Here is a 20,173-nt window from a genome sequence, read left to right as displayed (position 1 = left end):
TCTAACTGGACTTCAAAAAGGCCTTTGATAAGGTGCCACACAGGAAGCTGCGTAAGATAAGGGCCCATGGTGTTAGAAGCAAGGTGCTAGCATGGATAGAAGATTGGCTGTCTGGCAGAAAGCAGAGAGTGGGGATAAAGGGGTCTTTCTCAGGATGGCAGCCAGTGACAAGTGGTGTTCCGCAGGGGTCAGTGTTGGGACCACAACTTTTCACTTTATACATTAATGATCTAGATGATGGAACTGTGAGCATTCTGGCTAAGTTTGCAGATACACAAAGATAGGTGGAGGGACAGGTAGTATTGAGGAGGTGGTGAGGCTGCAGAAGGACTTGGACAGGTTAGGAGACTCTGCGAAGAAGTGGCAGATGGAGTACAACGTGGGAAAGTGTGACGTCATGCGCTTTGGTAAGAAGAATAAAAGCATGGAGTATTTTCTAAATGGGGAGAAAATTCAGAAGTCTGAAGTGCAAAGAGACTTGGGAGTTCTAGTCCAGGATTCTCTCAAGGTAAACTTGCAGGTTGAGTCAGTCGTCAGGAACGCAAATGCAATTTTGACATTTATTTTGAAAGGGACTTGAATATAAAAGCAGGGATGTACTACTGAGGTTTTATAAGACTCTGGTCAGGCCACATTTGGAGTATTGTGTGCAGTTTTGGGCCGCATATCTCAGGAAGGATGTACTGGCCTTGGAGCGGGTTCAGAGGAGGTTCACGAGAATGGTCCCAGGAATGGAAAGTTTAACGTTTGAGGACTCTGGGACTATACTCATTGGAGTTTAGACGGATGATGGGAGGATCTAATTGAAACTTTCAGAATACTGAATGGCCTGGACAGTTGGAATAGAGGATGCACCCCTGTCTGTATCAATGGTGCTGAGGTGCAGATGATCAAGAGCTTCAAGTTCCTAGGAATTAACATCACCAACAATCTGTTTTTGTTGATCCATGTCAATGCTAGGGTCAAGAAAGCACACCAGTGCCTCCACTTCCTTAGAAGGCTAAGGAAATTCGGCATGCCCACAATGACTCTTATCAATTTTTATAGATGCAACATAGAAAGCATCCTGTCTGGATGCATCACAGCTTGGTATGACAACTGCTATACCCAAGACCGCAAGAAATTACAGAGAATTGTGAATGCAGCCCATTCTATCACACAAACCAGCCTTCCTTCTATTGACTCTGTCTATACTTAAAGCAGACAACATTATCAAAGATCCCACCCACCTTCGTTATACTCTCTTCCACCGTCTTCCATCAGCAGAAGATAAAAGTGTTTAAAAATGCACCAACATTCAAGAACAGCTTCTTACCTGCTTATCAGACGTGTATACAAACCTCTCATATATTAGAATTGCTCTTCCTCTATACCTTCTCCGTAGCTGTAACGCTATATTCTACATTCTGTTTTATTCCCCTGATGTACTCATGTGAGGTATGATTTGCCTGGTATGGCATGCCAAATAATATTTTTCATTGTATCTTGATACATGTGAATCAATTCAAAAATCAAACCAAATCGAATGCAATTTATCTACTTTGTTATGAGTACATTTAAATAAGTTTTTGAAGGTTAGCCATTTATTGTTCACAGATTTATCCTTGAGTAATCTTTCCTACTAGCTCATCCATGATACCTCCAACAGTATTATTCATTTTGTCAGAAGTTTTATTTAGTGGTCTCTGTATACCTTGTTTCTTGTCAAATTGCTTCCCAAACTTCAAGTTCTCAGATATTCCTGACGTATCCTTCCAATTTTCCTATTTCCTGTGTCTTTCCTGAATGTCTGGCACCATTATAAACTATAATCATCCCATCATCCAGTTTAGATTCTAATGACAACATAATTACAGCTTGCCATCATGTATCTGATTCAGCCATTTAATTTTTGATGTTTCTGGCATTCATGCATATACATCTGATTTTCATTTTGACCCTTTAACCTTTCTATCTGGTTGATTGGTCTTGTTGTCCAGGCAACACGGTACACCTTGTGATGTTACATTCTTGGCCCTAAACGGATCACTTCCATTTTCTTCTCTCATGCTAACTCCACTCTGCTCTTTCACCCTCTCATTTAGTTTAAATTATGCCTAAGATTAATAGCTAAACATCAAGAAAAGGTAGCAGTTGGATAGATGACAGCTAGGTGACAACTGATTTGCTACTTGTGGAGTTAAGAAAAGTCTAGTGGACTGCTTGGCCATACAATTATGTTAAATCAGGTTTCAAAACAACAATGCTACAAGTGGAAAGATTTATTTCCGTACTTTTGTGACTATTAAAGTAAAACTTTAGTTGACAAGCTAAATTATTCCTGGACGTATCTATACTCTCCAAATCAAAATTAAAAACTTTTATCCACATTATCAGGAACTTATTGATGATATATGCCAACATCGTTACTTTTAGATTACTGAATCTCACAAGCAAGGTACCAAAAAAAAATTCAAATCAACAATTGGATTGTTAAAGCTCCATTTTATTTCATAGGTGTTGTAGGTAATAGGTACCATTCAAACTCCCAAGAATTGAAAACGTCTTAAATGAATATTTAGTGTTATTCGTTGCTATTTTTAGAACATAATTGATTTCCAACCCCAAAATCAGTTCCGAATTGTGAAGGCTTTTAAATAAAATTTGAAAGGATTTGAAACAAGTAATAGCGCAGCTCTTTCAGGCTTTTTCTGGTAATGCAGTTATTTTGTTCTCCATCTCTGTTAGATTTACTTCTTACATAAATTGGTTTCTTCTTAAAAACAGGTTCTAGCGGCACAATCACAGGAATAAATAATAGTCATGCCTGCTTTGCAATTGTCCAAATCCCATTTGTGGGATGTAATCCCAGTGTTGAGTGTCACCGTAGTATGTAAAGGCACCATTTAATATAATGGAATAATTCTGACAGTAAGCTTTCAAACCCATAAATCAGGATTTAACTGAAAATTTGCAGTCTCAGTTAAATACTGAAATTAATATTTAAGAGGTGTATCATAATATTCTTATGTGTATGATATATGAAAAACTATAGTTATTTATTCACTCATATGAAGAGGGCTTTTCTGGCTAGAATAGTGTTTGATCTCCATTCCTAGTTGCCCTTGAGAAGGTGTTGCTGAGCTGCCTTTCTGAACTGCTGAAGTCTATTTGGTGTAGTACACTCACAATGTTGTTAATGGAGGACGTTCAGGATTCTGACCCAGCAATAGTGAAGGAATGATAATATATTTCCAAGTAAGGTGAATCACTTGGAGGGGAACTTGCAGGTGGTACTTTCAGGTATCTGTTGCCCTTCTAGATGTTAGTAGTCGTGAGTTTGGATAGTGCTCTCTAAGGAGACTTGGTAAAATTGTGAAGTGCAAATTCCAGATGGTATACAATATTGCCATACTGCATTGATTGAGGAGGTGCTGAAAGTTTGCAAATATGGTGCCAATCAAGTAGGCGGCATTGTCTTTGATAGTGTCAAGATTCTTCAGTACTGTTGGAGCTGCACACATCCAGGAAATTGGGAAATATTTCATTACACTCCTGACATGTGCATTGTAGATGGTAGACAGGCTTGGCGAGTTTAGATAGTGCATTATTTAAACAAGAATTCAAAGCCTCTGACCTGCTGTTGTAGCTATTGTATTTCTATAGTTAGTCTAATACAGTTTCTGGGTCAATGGTAATCCTCAGGACATTGATAGTGGGGTTTCAATGATGGTGATACCATTGACTGTCAAAGCACAATGGTTAAATTTCCAGTTACTGGATATGGTCATCATGTGGCTCTGGTGTGCTGTGAATATTACTTGCCACATATCAACTCAAGGCTGGATATTGTCCAGATCCTGTTGTTTTTGGGCGCGAATTTCTTCAGTATCTGAGGAGTCACAAATGGCACTGAGCACTGTACATCCATCAGTGAACATACCAACTTCTGACTTTATGATAGAGGCAAGGTCATTGATGAAGCAGCTGTAAATGGTTGTGACTAGAATACTACTCTGAGGAACTCCTGCACAGGTGTCCTGGAGCTGAGATGACTGACCATCAACAATGCCAGCTATATTCCTTTATGCTCGGTATGACTCCAATGAGTGGGGACTTTCCCCCTTGATTCCCATTACCTCCAGCTATGCTTGGTCTTCTTGGTGCTACTTGATGTCAAAGGTTAGGCTTGATGTCAAGAACAGTTACTTTCATCTGTCCATCTTTCAGGAGAAGCAACACTAGCAATGCTGTATTGACAAAAACTGCAGACCTACTAAGATTTTTTTTTTAAGAAAAGGTGAACAATACCAGATTTAAGTATTTTTCCTAGTCCAAAACTTTATAAGTTTTATCGGTTTATCAAAACTATGACATAGAGGTCCACTCTGTGTATTCTGAGGAAGGAACAGCCCTCTCACATAAGTGTGTGTAGCGACGAAATAGTAAGAGTATCCCAAGGTTTATAATGTGATCTATTGTTTGATGACCCAACAGATAGTTAAGTCAAAGTCAAGAAGACAACTGGATTTTAATTATTGGGTTTCTATTAATAATAATTGAATGTAGTTTGCCTGTTGTGCTGTGTCACCATCAGCCCTGGTGAAAACTTGCCCCTCTTATAACAACTGATCATCAGTCTAACGAATGGCGAGGATTTGCTGTTTTGAGGATTCAAATAATATGTTGTAGAACTATTATTTTTATCAATATTACAAACAATTATTTATACTGACTTTTATTCATGAGAGAAAAAGCTCTGCTGTTTTGTTTATGGTCAACAAATTACAAATTTATTGCCTAACTATCTTGTATTCAGGTCCTTATATGAATTGGAATATTTGCAATAGGAGACTATCAGGAGCAGTTTGCAACATTGATACAAATTATTTTCACTGAGTCAAACAGCTTCATTTTGGGCAGTAAATTAGAATCATTTCTCAATCAAACATTATTACCATTTGGATCTTGGGCATCAAAAACAAATCACATCATGATTCAGCATAATAAAAAGTAAACAAGAGAAATACCCACATATAAGTGTCTCTAATACTAGAAAACCACAAACCCACATGATGGTCTGTTCAGCCATTCTTAAGGAATTCATTGAAGAGGCAGGAAACTTATTATTTCCTGAGTCATGGGCACCATTTCTGTCATCACTGCCCTCCTCCTTACAGCATAAAATCTAACTAAGAAACAAGGACTCAGGGAAATTTAATAATGGATTTGGGAGAATTAACTTTCAGGGTGGGGTGTAAATATTGTAAGTTACCTCCTTGAGTACAAATTTTGTTAATGCAAAAATGGTCTAAAATTTGCTGGAGATTTATCCCTCTCCTGAGTAGTGGCTTAGAAATAGAGCAAAGGATAGGGAAGTTATAAAGTGACACATAATTACGCCACGTCATATTTCCCTGGTACTTTGTAATGTAAGGTTTAAAGGAATTTATGCAAGATGAAACTGAAAGAATAACATGAGGATCCCTTTAAGTATTTCTGTCATCATGTGAGAGGTGTATTAAGATGGAAGCTGCCTTGTTTGACAAACTTTTTCTTAGTCGGGAGTCTGGAGGGGGAGGAAAAGGATCAGGAGCGTTGATAAAGGAAGTCATCATGCAAATTATACGGAGACAAATTTCAACTGGTGTGGGTGTGAGGAAAACCCACACAGAAAACTCAGTGTGAGGTCTGGACCACTTTAACGCCAAGGTATCATTTAATTATTTCAATACTGGAACCACACAAAACTAGTGACTGATCTCAGAGATGGTGGGTGGGAGTGGGAAGCTAGTGTTGAATTATGAATAGATTTGTACAATAAATTCAGAATCATTGGGAACATAAGGATGATAGAAATAGCCTGGAAGCATAAATTTGATTTGTCAATTAACTGAATGAGCAAACTTGAAACAATTAACATTAGACATTTTATCTGTAAGAGAAAAAAGTAACTGATATGACTGCAATAAAGGCATGCATTAAACATTAGTCAATTTGCAAAACTGTGGAGAAGTTTGAGTTACTGAGAACTGAATTCTGTAATTCTTATTGCAATGTATTATGTTCTAACATATGTTATTCATTGATTTTACAATGTTAAGTGAGGCAATAGTAAAAGGAAACTTCTCAGCATATTGTATGTACCATCAAAAAATATAAATACAATTATTTTTCTGAAATTTAAAGCAAAATGCTGTGAATAGGAAATTGATTTGCAATCAGAATGGGCCAAATTTTATCAAAGCAGTAGAAGAGAAAGTGATGAGCCAGAAGCTTCACAGTGCAGCACCAATACTCAGTGAAAAGCCAGCACCTTGCCATTTTACCAGAGGTGGTTATTGGGAGTTCACCTTTACACTTAATACTGGCAGGTGGACAATGAAGTAAGGTAGGGCAGAACTTGACAAGCAATTATGGTAGGCAGTGAAATTTGACCAATTTTTCTATTTGGGGTCAGAACCTCATTCCTCAGGGACCTGCACTGTGGGTGCCATTAATTATAGATATAGACATTCAAAAGACTTGAACAGTGAGCAAAAATTCTTCGATATTCACTGACCTGCCTTTCTTGAAGCAAAGCTGAACTATTGAGATTGATGATGGGAAGGAAGGTCTTTGAAAATCTTTTCATCACAAAGATGCAAGGGACATTTGAACACCATTAGATGAAGGATGGAACATTTTGCAATTAAAATATAGATTCTAAGTTGAAAAGACAAATTCCTCCCTGAAGACGTTCAAAGCTTTCTATGCTCGGTTTGAGCAGAATACCAGAAGCGTGGTCATGCCTGCCCTGATGACCCCAGGCCAACTGGTGGAGGTATTCACCGACATCTTCAACCTCCCCCTCCTACAGTTGAAGGCCTTACTGCTTCAAGAAGACTACCATCATCCCAGTACCTAAGAAAGCACATGTAGTGTGCCTTAATAACTACCGTCCATTGGCTCTGACCTCAATAATTGTGAATTGCTTTGAGAGGTTGGTCATGGCCCACATCAACTCCAGTCTTCCAGCCTGCATCAATCCCCTACAATTTTCCTACCAATGCAGCAGGTCCACAGAGGATGCCATATCCATAGCCCTGCACCTATCCCTGGAACATCTGGACATCAAAGACACCTACGTCAGACTCCTGCTCATTGACTACAGCTCCACCATTATCCCCTCCAGACTGATCACACAACTCCATGACCTTGGTCTTGGCTCTGCCCTCTGCAATTGGATCCTCAGCTTTCTGACCCATAGGCCACAATCAGTGAGGATAGGTAACTGCACCTTCTCCACAATAACACTCAACACTGGAGCTCTCCCAAAGATGCGTCCTCAGCCCCCAACTATACTCCCTTTACACCTATGATTGTGTTGCCAAATTCCAACCAAATACCATCTACAAGTTCGCTGACGACACCACTGTAGTACGATGGATATCTAACAATGGCAAGTCAAACTACAGAAGGGAGATAGAGGGCTTGGTAATGTGGTGTAATGAAACAATCTGTCTCTCAATGTTGACAAAACTAAAGAACGGATCATTGACTTTCGAAACAAAGGAGGAGAACACGCCCCTATCTACATCAATGGAACTGACGTCGCATGGGTGAAGAGCATCAAGTTCCTCAGAGTGATGATAACTGACAACCGGTCCTGGACTTCCCATGTAGATGCAACAATCAAGAAGGTGCAACAACGTCTCTTCTTCCTCAGGCAGGTCAGGAAATTTGGTGTGTCCATGAGGTCCCCACTAACTTCTACAGATGCACCATTGAAAGCATACCGTCCGGGTGCATAACAACCTGGTATGACAACTGCTCTGCTCAGGACTCTAAGAAACTACAGAAGGTGGTGTGCCCAGCCCAGACCATCATGGAAGCCAACCTTCCAACCATTGACTCCACTTACACGACTCGCTGCTGTGGAAAGGCTGCCAGCATCATCAAAGACCCATCATACCCCAGTAATGGTGTCCTAAAACTTTTTCTGTCAGGAAGAAGTTACATAAGCCTAAACACATACACCAGCAGGTTCAGGAACACCTTCTTCGTAGCCATTATCAGACTGATGAATGGGCTCTGTAGCCTCAAATAACGCTGATCTTACTAACGTTGATCTTGCCTAGCACACGCCCTGTACAATGTAACCTGTATGCCTCTGTCTAAGTCTTTTTGATCTGTACATCCTTTGCTTACTATTATCTGCCTGTACCACTTGTAAACAAAGCTTTTCACTGTATTTCAGTACATGTGCCAATAAATCAATCAATCAGTCAATCAGTCAAAGAAGCAATATCAGCATGGCACTGAAACAAAATAAAGAACTATGGATGCTACAGATATGAAACAAACAAAAACAGAAATTGCTGGAGAAACTTAGCAGGTCTGACAGCATCTGTGAAGAAAAAAACAGAGTTAACATTGTGACTCCCAAGATCCTTTTTTAGAAGTTGTTTCTCACATTTAAATCCTTTACTTGAGAGCTTTGCACAAATTTTCTAATGTTTTTGAAGTATGGATGTTTTAACTGTTCACTGTCCTAAATTTTTCAAATGCTTCATTGGCATTAAATGCTGAAACTATTTCAGAAGAAAGGTCTATTGAATTTATAATCTTTCCTCTGTTGTGGAAGCATGTATAACACATTTTTTTTTTCATTCTGAAGCTTTTTAATGTTATTAAATGACTGGAAATAATTTTACGACAAATAAGAATAATTCTGAACCATTTAGTAATTTCTCAACACTAATTAAAAGAAATTGGGAGAAAAATAGAAGTTAAAAATCTCAATAAAATCAACAAAGTTCTTCACAATAAAGCTTTATTAGCAAATCATCTTCATTATCCAGTAATTAAAGGAAATAATTAAAATCTTTAGAAAACTTACTGAAATAGTTTCAACATTTAATACAATTGAAGTTCTTGAATAAATTGGGACAATGAACAGTTAAACCATCTATATCTCAAAAAAAGACTGGAAAGTTCATGCTATCGCTTTCAAGTCGAAGACTTAAATATGATTAAAAAATTGCAGTTGATAATAATGATGGAACAATGGACTATTCTGTGAAAAAATGTGAGGTTATCCACTTTCATCAAAAGAATAGATGTGCAGAGTATTTCTTAAATGGTGAGAGGTTGGAAAGTGTAGATGGACAAAAGGGTCTGGGTGTCGTTGCCAATAAGTGGGCGGTGTGGTGGCTCAGTGGTTAGCACTGCTGCCTCACAGCTCCACGGACCTGGGTTTGATTCCACCCTCGGGCGACTGCCTGTGTGAAGTTTGCACATTCTCCCCGTGTCTGTGTTGGTTTGTTCCAGTTTCCTCCCACAGTCCAATGATGTGCAGGCTAGGTGGATTGGCCATGCTAAATTGCCCCTAGTGTTCTGGGATGTGTAGATTAGGTGGAGCATAGGGCGATGGGTCTGGGTGGGATGCTCTGAGGGTCGGTGTGGACTGTTGGGTTGAAGGGCCTGGTTCCACACTGCAGGGATTCTATGATCTAAGTCGTTGAAGGCTACTGCAAGACTAAAGGAATGTTAAACTTTATAGCAATATGTTTGATTATAGGATTAGTGAAGCTGCGGGTAGTGATTAGTAGGGTACTACAGAGATCACAGCTATTCATGATATATATGAATTATTTAGTCAAAAAACTAAATGCAATATCCCCAAGTTTGTAGATGACACAAAACTGGGTGGAAGGATGAACTATGAAGATGATATAGAGATACTCCAGTGTGATTTGGATAAGTTGATTGAGTGTGCAAATGCATGGAAGATACAATGTGGATAAATATCAATTTATTATTTATTTTGGTAGCAAAAACAGGAAGGCAGATTATTATCTTTGGGCAAAAGACTGGGAAAGGAGGAGGTGCAGCGAGACCTGGGTGTCTTTGCACACCAGTTGCCGAAGGTAAGTATGTCGGTACCAGTGAAGAAGACAAATAGTAGGTGCTCTTAATAGTGATGGGATTTAAGTACAGAGCAGGGATGTCTTGCTGCAGCTGTACATGGCCTTGCTGAGACCACATCTACAGTACTGTGTGCAGTTTTAGTTTCCTTGTCTTGGTTTCTCTGCCTATGGAGAGAGTGCAACAAAGGTTGATCAGTCTGCTTCCTGGGATGGCAGGGCTGATGTACGAAGAGGGAGTGGATTGGTTAGGACTCTATTCATTGCAGTTTAGAAGAATGAAGGGGGAATCTCATAGAAGCCTATAAAATGCTAATTGGACTAGACAGGTAAACTCAAGAAGGATGTTCCTGATGACTTGGAATTTCACAACCAGGGGTTATAGTCTAAGGACTGAGATGAGAGGAAATTCCTTCACCCAGAGAGTTGTGAGCCTGTGGAATTCTTCACCACTGAAAGCAGTTGAGGCCAAAACATTGAATATTTTTAAGAAAGAGTTAGATAAAGTTCTCAGGGCTAAAGGGACAAAAGGATATACGGAGAAAGTGGGAACATGGTACTAAGTTGGATGATCAGCCATTATAATATTGAATGCCAGAACAGGCATGAAAGACTGAATGGCCTGCTGGTGCTTGTATTTCCTATGTATTGCATGTTTCAATTGTGTAGGAGCTGTGTTAAACCACATCTGGAATAGTATCTCAGTAAAGGTGATGAATGTTTATCATGATTGTTCCTATCATGCTGGGGCTATTCTACGAAGAATTTGGGCAAACAGGGCCTGTATTCTCTACTGTTTCAAAAGATGACAGGTGATCTCATTGAAACATACAAGATATTTAAAAGATAGGTAGGATAGGTACAATTGAACTATTTCCCCTGATTGGGGAGTCAAGATGCAAGGTGGACAGTGAATAAGTAGAATGCCATTTCAGATCAAGCTGAGGATAATATTTCTTTTACACTGAAAATGGTGGACCTTTGGAATTTTGTACCTGAGAGGGGTATGGGAGCTTAGTCTTTGAGTATATTTAATGTAGAGGTTGATTGATTTTTGATTATCAATGGTATAATGTGGGTTAAAGGCATTGATGTGTTTCATCAGCCATGATCATATTAAATGGTAGAGCTGGCTTAATGTTCCTATGACAATGGACAGAAGTACTATACCTTCAGTAAATTTAAGGTCTCAAATCCTTCAGACAGGGAATTGAATTGGACAACATAGAAGAGATAATTCATTGATATAAAAATACTTCAGAATTACAGAAAAGCCTGGAGAAGAACAAACAAACATATTTCTTTACTGTGTAAGTCTGTGGCAGATCATGTTTCAAAATGACAAGATGTACGAAAAGAAACAAATACTTTTGTTGACCAGTTGACAATCACTTTACATCAAGTACCAATTGTTATCATAGAAGGAATGCAATTTAACAGGAGAACACAGCTTACTGGAGAACCAGTTTACAATTTTATCAGTGATCTTTACACATTGTCAGAATTTTGTGACTAAGATGATTTACAACAAGAACTAATTTGAGTCAGACTTGTTGTTGGAATTTCACATACATCTCTATGATATGCATATGTATATTAAAAGAGTTGTCCAGATAGTGGTTGAATTTGAAATCTGATAACAGCATGAAAGCATGATGGGAACAGAAAGCCAGTCTAACTCAAGAAGCTGACTAGACTTTATCAGTTTTTGAAGGCGTGAAAACACCAAAAGCAGTACATGATAAATCAACATAAACCGTCTTTAACTTCTTCAGTGCTAGTATTACCTGTCCCCGCTGTGGAGTTTAAAAAGCATAAGAAAAGAAGAAATGTTCAGCTTTACTATGGCAATGCAACTTTTTATAAGAAAGTGGGATATTTCCAGAAAATGCACACAAATCAAAAACAATCATTGAACCACCAAATTAATAATGCTAATGTGCCGAAAGAGATGACCATTGTACTGGAAGCATTATCAGAAGAAAATCCAAAACATCAAGACATACTTTTATTGGAATCCATATGATGATATGATAATTTACTAACTTTGGGAGATAAAAATCAACCTTTCTTGCCAGTGACAGGTGATTAATTTGAACAAGAGATCCCAAAAATCATGTGGATTAACAGATATTCAACCAATTTCAAGCTTGTTGCTGGGATGACTGTTGCTGTATTAAATGGAAAAAATACTCCATGAATTTAAGAGAATGAAACTACAACCAGTGGATATAAAATGCATGGTGCAGACAAAACACCACTCAAAACAAATGGACTCCTGAGAGTACTTTTGAAGGACAGAGACTGGTATTATGTGGAAATGGTGTATATCATCAGAATTCAACACTTTGCTTACCTGAGCACAGCATGTTGAAAAATCTCAACCAACTCAAAACCTAAATACAGATGATTGGTGTAACTTGGCTCAAGGGAAGGAATTCTTCACAAGCCTCATAAAAATGTTCACTGAACTTAGAAGAAAAATGACAGCATTCAAGATTAATTATCTTAGTGTATGACATCGCCTTCTTGACTGAGAAATCAAAAGATACTATTGATTGCACAGGTTTGGAGAAATTAGTCAAATGCAACAAACATTAGAATGCAATAGAATTAGACAACCATAGACAAATCTTCAAAATCCGATATTGGACTTCCCTGAAACCACATCCACTAATAAACTCTTAAGACAGTCAATTCATCCATTTAGGAGAAAGAGTACCAAAAGAGTTCAGTCATCTTTACTGTTTGTGATTGAACCTGATAAAATGATGATGATATTCAAAAGAATGTAAGCAAGAATAGAAAAATCACATGCAAGTATACCTTGATCATATTTCAAAAGGAGAATTCTTTCAAAAATGCAATGATCTTCTTTGAAACAATTCAAGTGAACTAAAAATCCTCCACAGGAGACAATTGTTTAAAAGTGACATCAATGTCAGGGGATTTCCTCAGAAATTGCAGGTGGGAAATCCAGGTTCTATCAAACTTCTAGTGTAGTAACAAACTGTACCTGAATACTTAATCTTCAAGCAGCAGACTTTCAATGCAAATGAGCTGTCAGGCAATTAAAAAGGCACAGACTTGAAAAGATTAGAAAGTGGAAAGTCTATTTATTTGGTCAAATTGTATAAAAAAATGCAATAACCAAAAAAAAAATGCTTGGGGGACATGTTGTATAAAACCTAATAGTATCTGAAAGGGTTAAGCTTCAGGAGTTAAGCTTCATTCATCAATATTTGCTTTAGGAAAAAGCTGACCAGAATTACTAAGGCGTAACCAATGTTTGTACCAGTACCCAGTGTAAAGTATTCTGTCTACCAACATGTTGTATTAGCAGTAATATGAATTTACACTCCTCAAAAGACAGACACAGGATACTTCCCTGGAGCAGAGAAACTACACCATGTTCTTAGCAGCCTTCAACATGTCATCGATCATGATGAACGTCTCGCCAAGATCATCTATGTGTCTCCACTTCTCACCTTCAGACACCTACCAAACCTTAAACAGACCATCATTTGCAGCAAACTACCCAGCCTTCAGGAGAACTTTGGCCACAACATCACACAACCCTGTCATGGCAACCTCTGCAAGACATGCCAGATCATTCACGTAGATACTACCATCACACGTGGGAGCACCACCCACCATGTACATGGCAGATATTCATGTGACTTGGCCAGTGTTGTCTACTTCATGCACCATGGGCAAGGATACCCCAAGGCATGGTATATTAGCGAGACCATGGAGACACAATGAGAACAGATGAATGGATACTGTGCAACAATCGCCAGACAGGAATGTTCCCTCCCAGTCAGGGAACACTTCAGCAGTCAAAGACATTCAACTTCCAATCTTCGGGTATGCGTCCTGCAAGGCGGCCTTTGAGATACACAAGAACACAGAATTACCGAGCAGAAACTGATAGCCAAGTTCTGTACCCATGAAGACGGTCTCAACCATGATCTTGGGTTCATGTTGACATACTGTTCTTGGTATTTGTAAAATGCTCCTTACTGACTTTTTTGACACCATTACCTTGATAACTTGTTATGATCACTCTACCTTAATTAGTTTGTACAGTTTTGGATTACTTAATACTTTAGTTAGACCCTCGGCATGCGACTCCTATACCTATTATGTTATTCCAATCATCTGATTTGTCTCCAGCACCACCTTATGTTTATATTTTTGCAATTATCTCTTTGCTTCATTTCATCAGATTATAGTTCATCCCTTCACTTTATATTCATCTGTTAACACTTTACTCAAACCGTCTGACACTCTTGATCACCTGCAGAGACTTATTATTTGGATTGTCAACACTCCATTTGTACTATTTGTATGATCTTTTGATCTCTCTGATTATAAATTCTGTGCCTGTGTGTCTTCTCTCAGTTCACCTGATGAAGGAGCAGCGTTCCGAAAGCTTGTGATTTCAAATAAACCCGTTGGACCATAACCTGATGACATATGACTTCTGACTTTGTCCACCCCAGTCCAACACCGGCACCTCCACATCATGAACTTATTCTTAGCAGACCATTGTGTTCCTCCGATGTAATATAACTGGCTATTAAGGTATATGTGGTACAGCTATTCACCAAGACTGGCTCTTCCTTATGCCCAAAAGATCAAGCATCTGGATATAAGGAACATAGTCTGATACATGCAGAAATGATTTGTGATAGCAAATCTATCCAAGACATCATAGATCATTCTATTTGAATCAACAGCCTACAAGATGGTTGCATTATCCCCTCGAAGATGGTAGCCGTGGTGGGCATACCATCTCAGATATATAAGAATCAGAAGTAAGAAAAATATTCATAACTTTTAGGCATGTGTTAACAGGATACTCAGAAAATCACAATACGATTAGGCAGTGTTCATGCAGCATGAACACTGTTTAATATGTTTAATATGTTAATTGGGTCTTCTGAACGAATGACTAAAAGGGTAGATAAAGGGAAGCTAATTGATGTAATATGTTTGAATTTACCGAAGGCATTCTATAAGGTGTCACATAAGAGGTTATTGCACAAAATCAGGGCCCATGGGATTGGGGTATTATATTAGCATGGGTAAGGGATTGGTTCATGGCCAAAAAAAGGAATAATAGCAATAAACAGTTTACTCTCTATTCAACCATTTGTAACTAGTGCGTTTAACACTGGGCTGCAAACCTTGATCACAAAGATAAGCAAATAGCAAGAAGTTTGGTTGCTGCCTGCATCATGTCAATAGTGTGTACAGAGCAAACATGAATTTTAATCCCCCATTCCCATCATGTCTAAAATGTTTTCTCTTTAAAGTTAAATATAAGCTTAGGTTGTAGGGAACAGAGCGGGAATAACAGAATGAAATAACTCCTCAGAAACTAATATCTGTCACCAAGTCACCCATTATTTTTCACATGGAGAGTCTTTGACACTGATCCAGCTCCTCAGAGCCAGCTCTCAGAGTGAACAGGATGTCTGACACTCCTGTTCTTATCTGTCAGCCAGGGCTCCCTGACTGGACCAAATTAACGGCCCCAAATCAGGGAACTCATATTCTATGGGTCCACCTGGCTGACCTTGTTAATGTCACTACAAAGGAGACAGTTAGTCATAGAAGTTAAAGTTTGAAACTTATCTCCTGATTCTGAAGTAGCTGTGTGGTTTATCAAGGTAGAGAGAACAATAATAAATGTTCAACACAAAACTATTTAAACCCAAGCTGGCAGAGATCTGGTTCATTCATAAGGGAGATTGCTCTATTGTAGCAGATGTCAGTGAGAGGGAGTGAACAATAATTATTCATGATTTATAGTTCAAAATTCATGCAAAATGTTGGAATTGAAACTGCAATTCTTGCCAATGAAACATTCAAAGGAATAACAAGGTCACAATGTATTACTCTATCTGATGACAATGTGTAAAGTCTATTGATGATTGTAGATTGTAGAAAAATGTAGACTTGAGTGTGTATGGGTCGGTATGAATTGAAGGATTCTGCAATAGATAAGAGATTGTAGGTGTAAAAGGGTTAGTGTGTTATCTGCAATTGAGACTCAGTACACAGCATCACAGGAAGTGATGCAGTGTCACATGTAATGTCAATGATATTGCATTTTTACAGCCTTCTGACAAGCCAACATTTCAGTTGGAGGTTGCTGTTAGTTATGTTTGTAAATGTTAAGTTATTGTTTTCTCACAGACTTCGCAGCCTCTGTTACTATTCATTGGGAACACAATGAAACCAAAAACAGGTAGATAAGGTAACAACAACTGACAATGTCATCTTAGCCCTGGGACATCTTTTCAGGAGTTCCTCAGAGTGGTGTCATAGACCTAACCATCTTCAGCTGCTTCAAAAAAACACCTGCTTTCCATTATAAGGTCAAATGTTAGGATGCTCACTGATTGTGCAGTATTCAACACCGTTCACAGCTCCTCAGATACTGAAGGAGTCTATGCCCATATGCAGCAAAATCTGGACAATATCCAGGCTTGGACTGATAATTGGCAAGTAATATTCATGCCATACTAGTGCCAAGCAATGACCAAATCCAACAAGATAGAATCCACCCACCACCCCTTGGTGTTCAATGGCATTACTATCACTGAATCCCCCATTAAGGGCATTCTTGGGGTGACCATTGAAAGAAATTTAACTGGGCCAGTCATATAAATACTGTGCCTACAGAAGGAGGTTAGAGATTAGGAATTCTGCACTCACTCTGATAACTCACCTTGTATCACCCCAATGCCTACCTTTGGAACTCTAGTTCTAAAAAGGTGGTTGAAGTCGAGTGTTTGACTATTTTTATAGCAGAGATAGATAGAGTCTTCTTGGTTAGGGGCATAACTGAAAGACTAGCAAGGGTAGTTAGAGTTGTGGATTTAAGATATTATCAGATCAACCATGATCTTATTGAAAGGTGGAATAGATTTGAAGAATTGAATGGTCTACTCCTGCTCTTAATTTTTATGTCCACCAGCGACAAGGCACAAGCCAGGAATACAATGGAATACTTTACACTTGAGTGGGTGTGTGCAGCTCCAAAACTCGGGAAGATTGTGACAATTCTGGACAAAGCAGCCTGTTTGACTGGCATCCCATTCGCCTCCTTCAACCTTCATTTCCATTCAAAGACACGCAGTGGCAGCAACAGTGTAACTCAACAAAGCTCCTTTGACAGCACTTTCTAAACTGGTGACCGCTATCACATAGAAGGACAAAGGCAGGAGATGTTTTGGAACAACACCACTTGCAAGTTCCCCTCCAAGTTGCACTCCATCCAGATTTGAAATTATATCAGCCTTCCTTCAGTGGTCACAGGTCAAAATCCTGAAACTCTTTCTGAAAGAACTCGGGAAACCCTTACATCCCAAGAACTACAGCTGTTCAAGCACGCAGCTCACATCCACCTACTCCAGGACATTTAGGGTTGGGCAAACCAGGGACCAGCATTCCCTTTAATTTTCTTACCAGCTGAGTGGGTTTCCAAGGCGTTGGATGTCAATGCTGTGATCAGCGTGTCAATGGAAGATTGGAACGGTTGCAGACACATGCAGACGAAACATTGGCAGTTATGCCCACACCCCACGAATGAATAAAGAACAGTAGATGGTAACAGGAGATGAATGAGCAGCAGCCTAAAAAAAGACATATTCAATGCTACAACCCAAAAACTTCAAGCAGATGGCAGCAGTCAGTCTTGCTAAAGTACAGCTGAACTGGTCCTGAATACTTACAAGGTATTGCTCCATGTTGGCTTCTCAATGAACTGTTAAACAGCAAACAAATAGGATTTGTGCAGGTGATGTCCTATTGACAAGGAAAGGCTGCATGTGACAAAGTAATAAAAACACTGAATGCATCCATCAATCTCCAGAAAAAGCCTTTATTAAATGAGCAAAACATAAGAAGTACACTCAGTTACTGGGAGAAAGTATTGGTAGATTTATCGATATCAAATACAAGCTAGTGGAGCATTGTGAATGTGGCAATGTAAAAGAATTAATCAGGGGCAAACTTGTTGGAGACGTAGACAAAACATAATCAGACTTCTTGCAGTTGAGAGATGACTTGCAGGCAGGCTAAATTTGGAAAACAGAATAATTCAGCGATTTTGGGGTGACATCACTTATTTTAAAATAAAACACGGCTGGCTCAGTGAATTTGTTTTCAAAGTGAATACATGTCTGAACAGTAACAGCAGAGGCACAGAGAGTGTAGAACTACCATCTCCGCTAACTAGCTAATATGGTGAGAGGGGCTTCAATGTGAAAATTGCCCCACCAAAACAGCAGGTCGCAATTTTTGCCAGATGATAGGTCACTTTAAAACAGTGTTATAGTGAAAAGCTTATACAGTATTAGCAAAGGAAGAAACTCACAAATGAGCCAAGATCCAAGAAATGAAAGATATCAGTGACGTAGAAATGCTGTTCATGGACAAGGTCAAAGGACTGAGTGAAAATTCTGCAGTACTGAGATTTTAGTCGATGGACATAAGACGTGCTTTAATTAGGTACTCGTGCAGCAGTTTCTATTCTTTTAGATACTGAACCATAATTAGAGCAAAATTCCTTTCAGCAATCATGGAAACAACAACACGGACCCAGAAGGAGAAAGCTGGAGTCATAGAACAAATTAATGCAACACTTAGAGATAGGAAGTAAAACAAAAAATCCCTGACATTTTATATGTGATCTGGAGTCAGAGTTGTTAACTTTTAACCTTGGATGGGCTTAGAGTGATTTATACAGAGTGCAAGAATTGGAAAGCCACCACAAAGGTTGGCCTGAACAGCCTAAAGGTAAACTTCCACAACTTCTCAAGGAACCAGGAAAGCAGAAAAGAGCAAAGTCAAATCTTGCAACAGCAATAAAAAAAACCAGAAACCATGGAACAAGCAAAACCACAATCTGCATAGATAGAAGCAGAATGCCTGGGGGGGAATGATACTTATGGAGAAAACTAAATATCAAACACCTAAATTTACAAGTTTTAAACATGCAGCCAAATCAGAGATGCCAGTAGTTTCAGAGGCACAAAATGACTACAAAACAAACACAGTTGCTGGGCAAATAAAAGGAAAAAAAAGACAGAAAGTCTCCAATCAAGCTAAGGAAGTGAGAGAATGAGTGCTATTCTAATCAAAAGTGTAGTGGGAATTGGTTAGCTTAGTTGACTGGACAATTGGTTTGTGATGAAGAGTGATGCTAACACCATTGGTTCAATTCTTGAACCAGCTGAAGGTACTATGAATTGGTCCCCTCACTTCAGGCATTGTGACTCTCAGGTCAAGCAACCTCCAGTCATCTCTGTCTCTCATGAGAGAACAGCCCTGTGGTCTGGTAAGACTACAGTGACTTTATCTTAATCAAAAGTGGAAATACAACAAGCTAACACAGAAGATGAAGGCCGTAAGTCTTTCAAACAGGAGAGCCAGTGTGGACTTGCAATCAAGCTCAACAAGGCAAAGTAGTTGAACAAGTACAGTGCTCTGCTGTTCAACCAGCATGGCCCTCATCCACTGAATGAATGGAAACAATTCAAATCTAAAGTTGAATGGTGCACAGAAAAGAGACCTGCATTAGTATCCAAGAAAAGCAACTTTCTGATGTTATTGCACCAAACCAAACAACTTTGTACAAATGTCTGTCACACTTACTGACAAGCTGTCTACATTTTCCCCAAGTCTGTGAGGCATATTGCATCAATCCTGATCATTTATGGAAACACCAGATGTGTTAGTGCTGGAGAGCCTGTCCTTGCCAATGGCAAGTGAGATTTTTACAGTTTTTATCTTCAGATTATCTTTCACTTGACCTGTAATATATAACTGCATATGCTATTTGATCAGTTGCTGTCTAGCAAAGGTATTGCTGGATGCTACCCAATCCAGAATAAAGTTTCTGCTATCTATGACTCTATTGTAAAACTTTGCACAATCCCACTTTAAGCCATGTGAAAATTAAAATGGTTGTTGCCTTGTCCAAGTTTCTTTATGACTACTGTTCCATAAGGCTTGGTCCCTTTAAAACTCCTGTCAACTGGCCCCAGTCTCTTTAAGGTTGTTACTCCACCAGCCATGATCCATTTAAAACTGCTGCTTTCACATTTTTATACTGATTTGGAGAATGAAAAAGATGTAACCAACTAATATCTGTACACAGGTAAGCCTTTGTAATGACAATTGCTCTTCATGCTGTAATTAAAGTTAAATAGTACTGCACCATCAATGGATTTTGCCACTAGTTAAGTCAACTACATTAAGTTTTTTTT

The sequence above is a fragment of the Rhincodon typus genome, chromosome 14 (assembly GCF_021869965.1).
Source record: "Rhincodon typus isolate 14 chromosome 14, sRhiTyp1.1, whole genome shotgun sequence".
NCBI classification, from domain to species: domain Eukaryota; kingdom Metazoa; phylum Chordata; class Chondrichthyes; order Orectolobiformes; family Rhincodontidae; genus Rhincodon; species Rhincodon typus.
Note: the sequence above shows the minus strand (reverse complement) of the source record.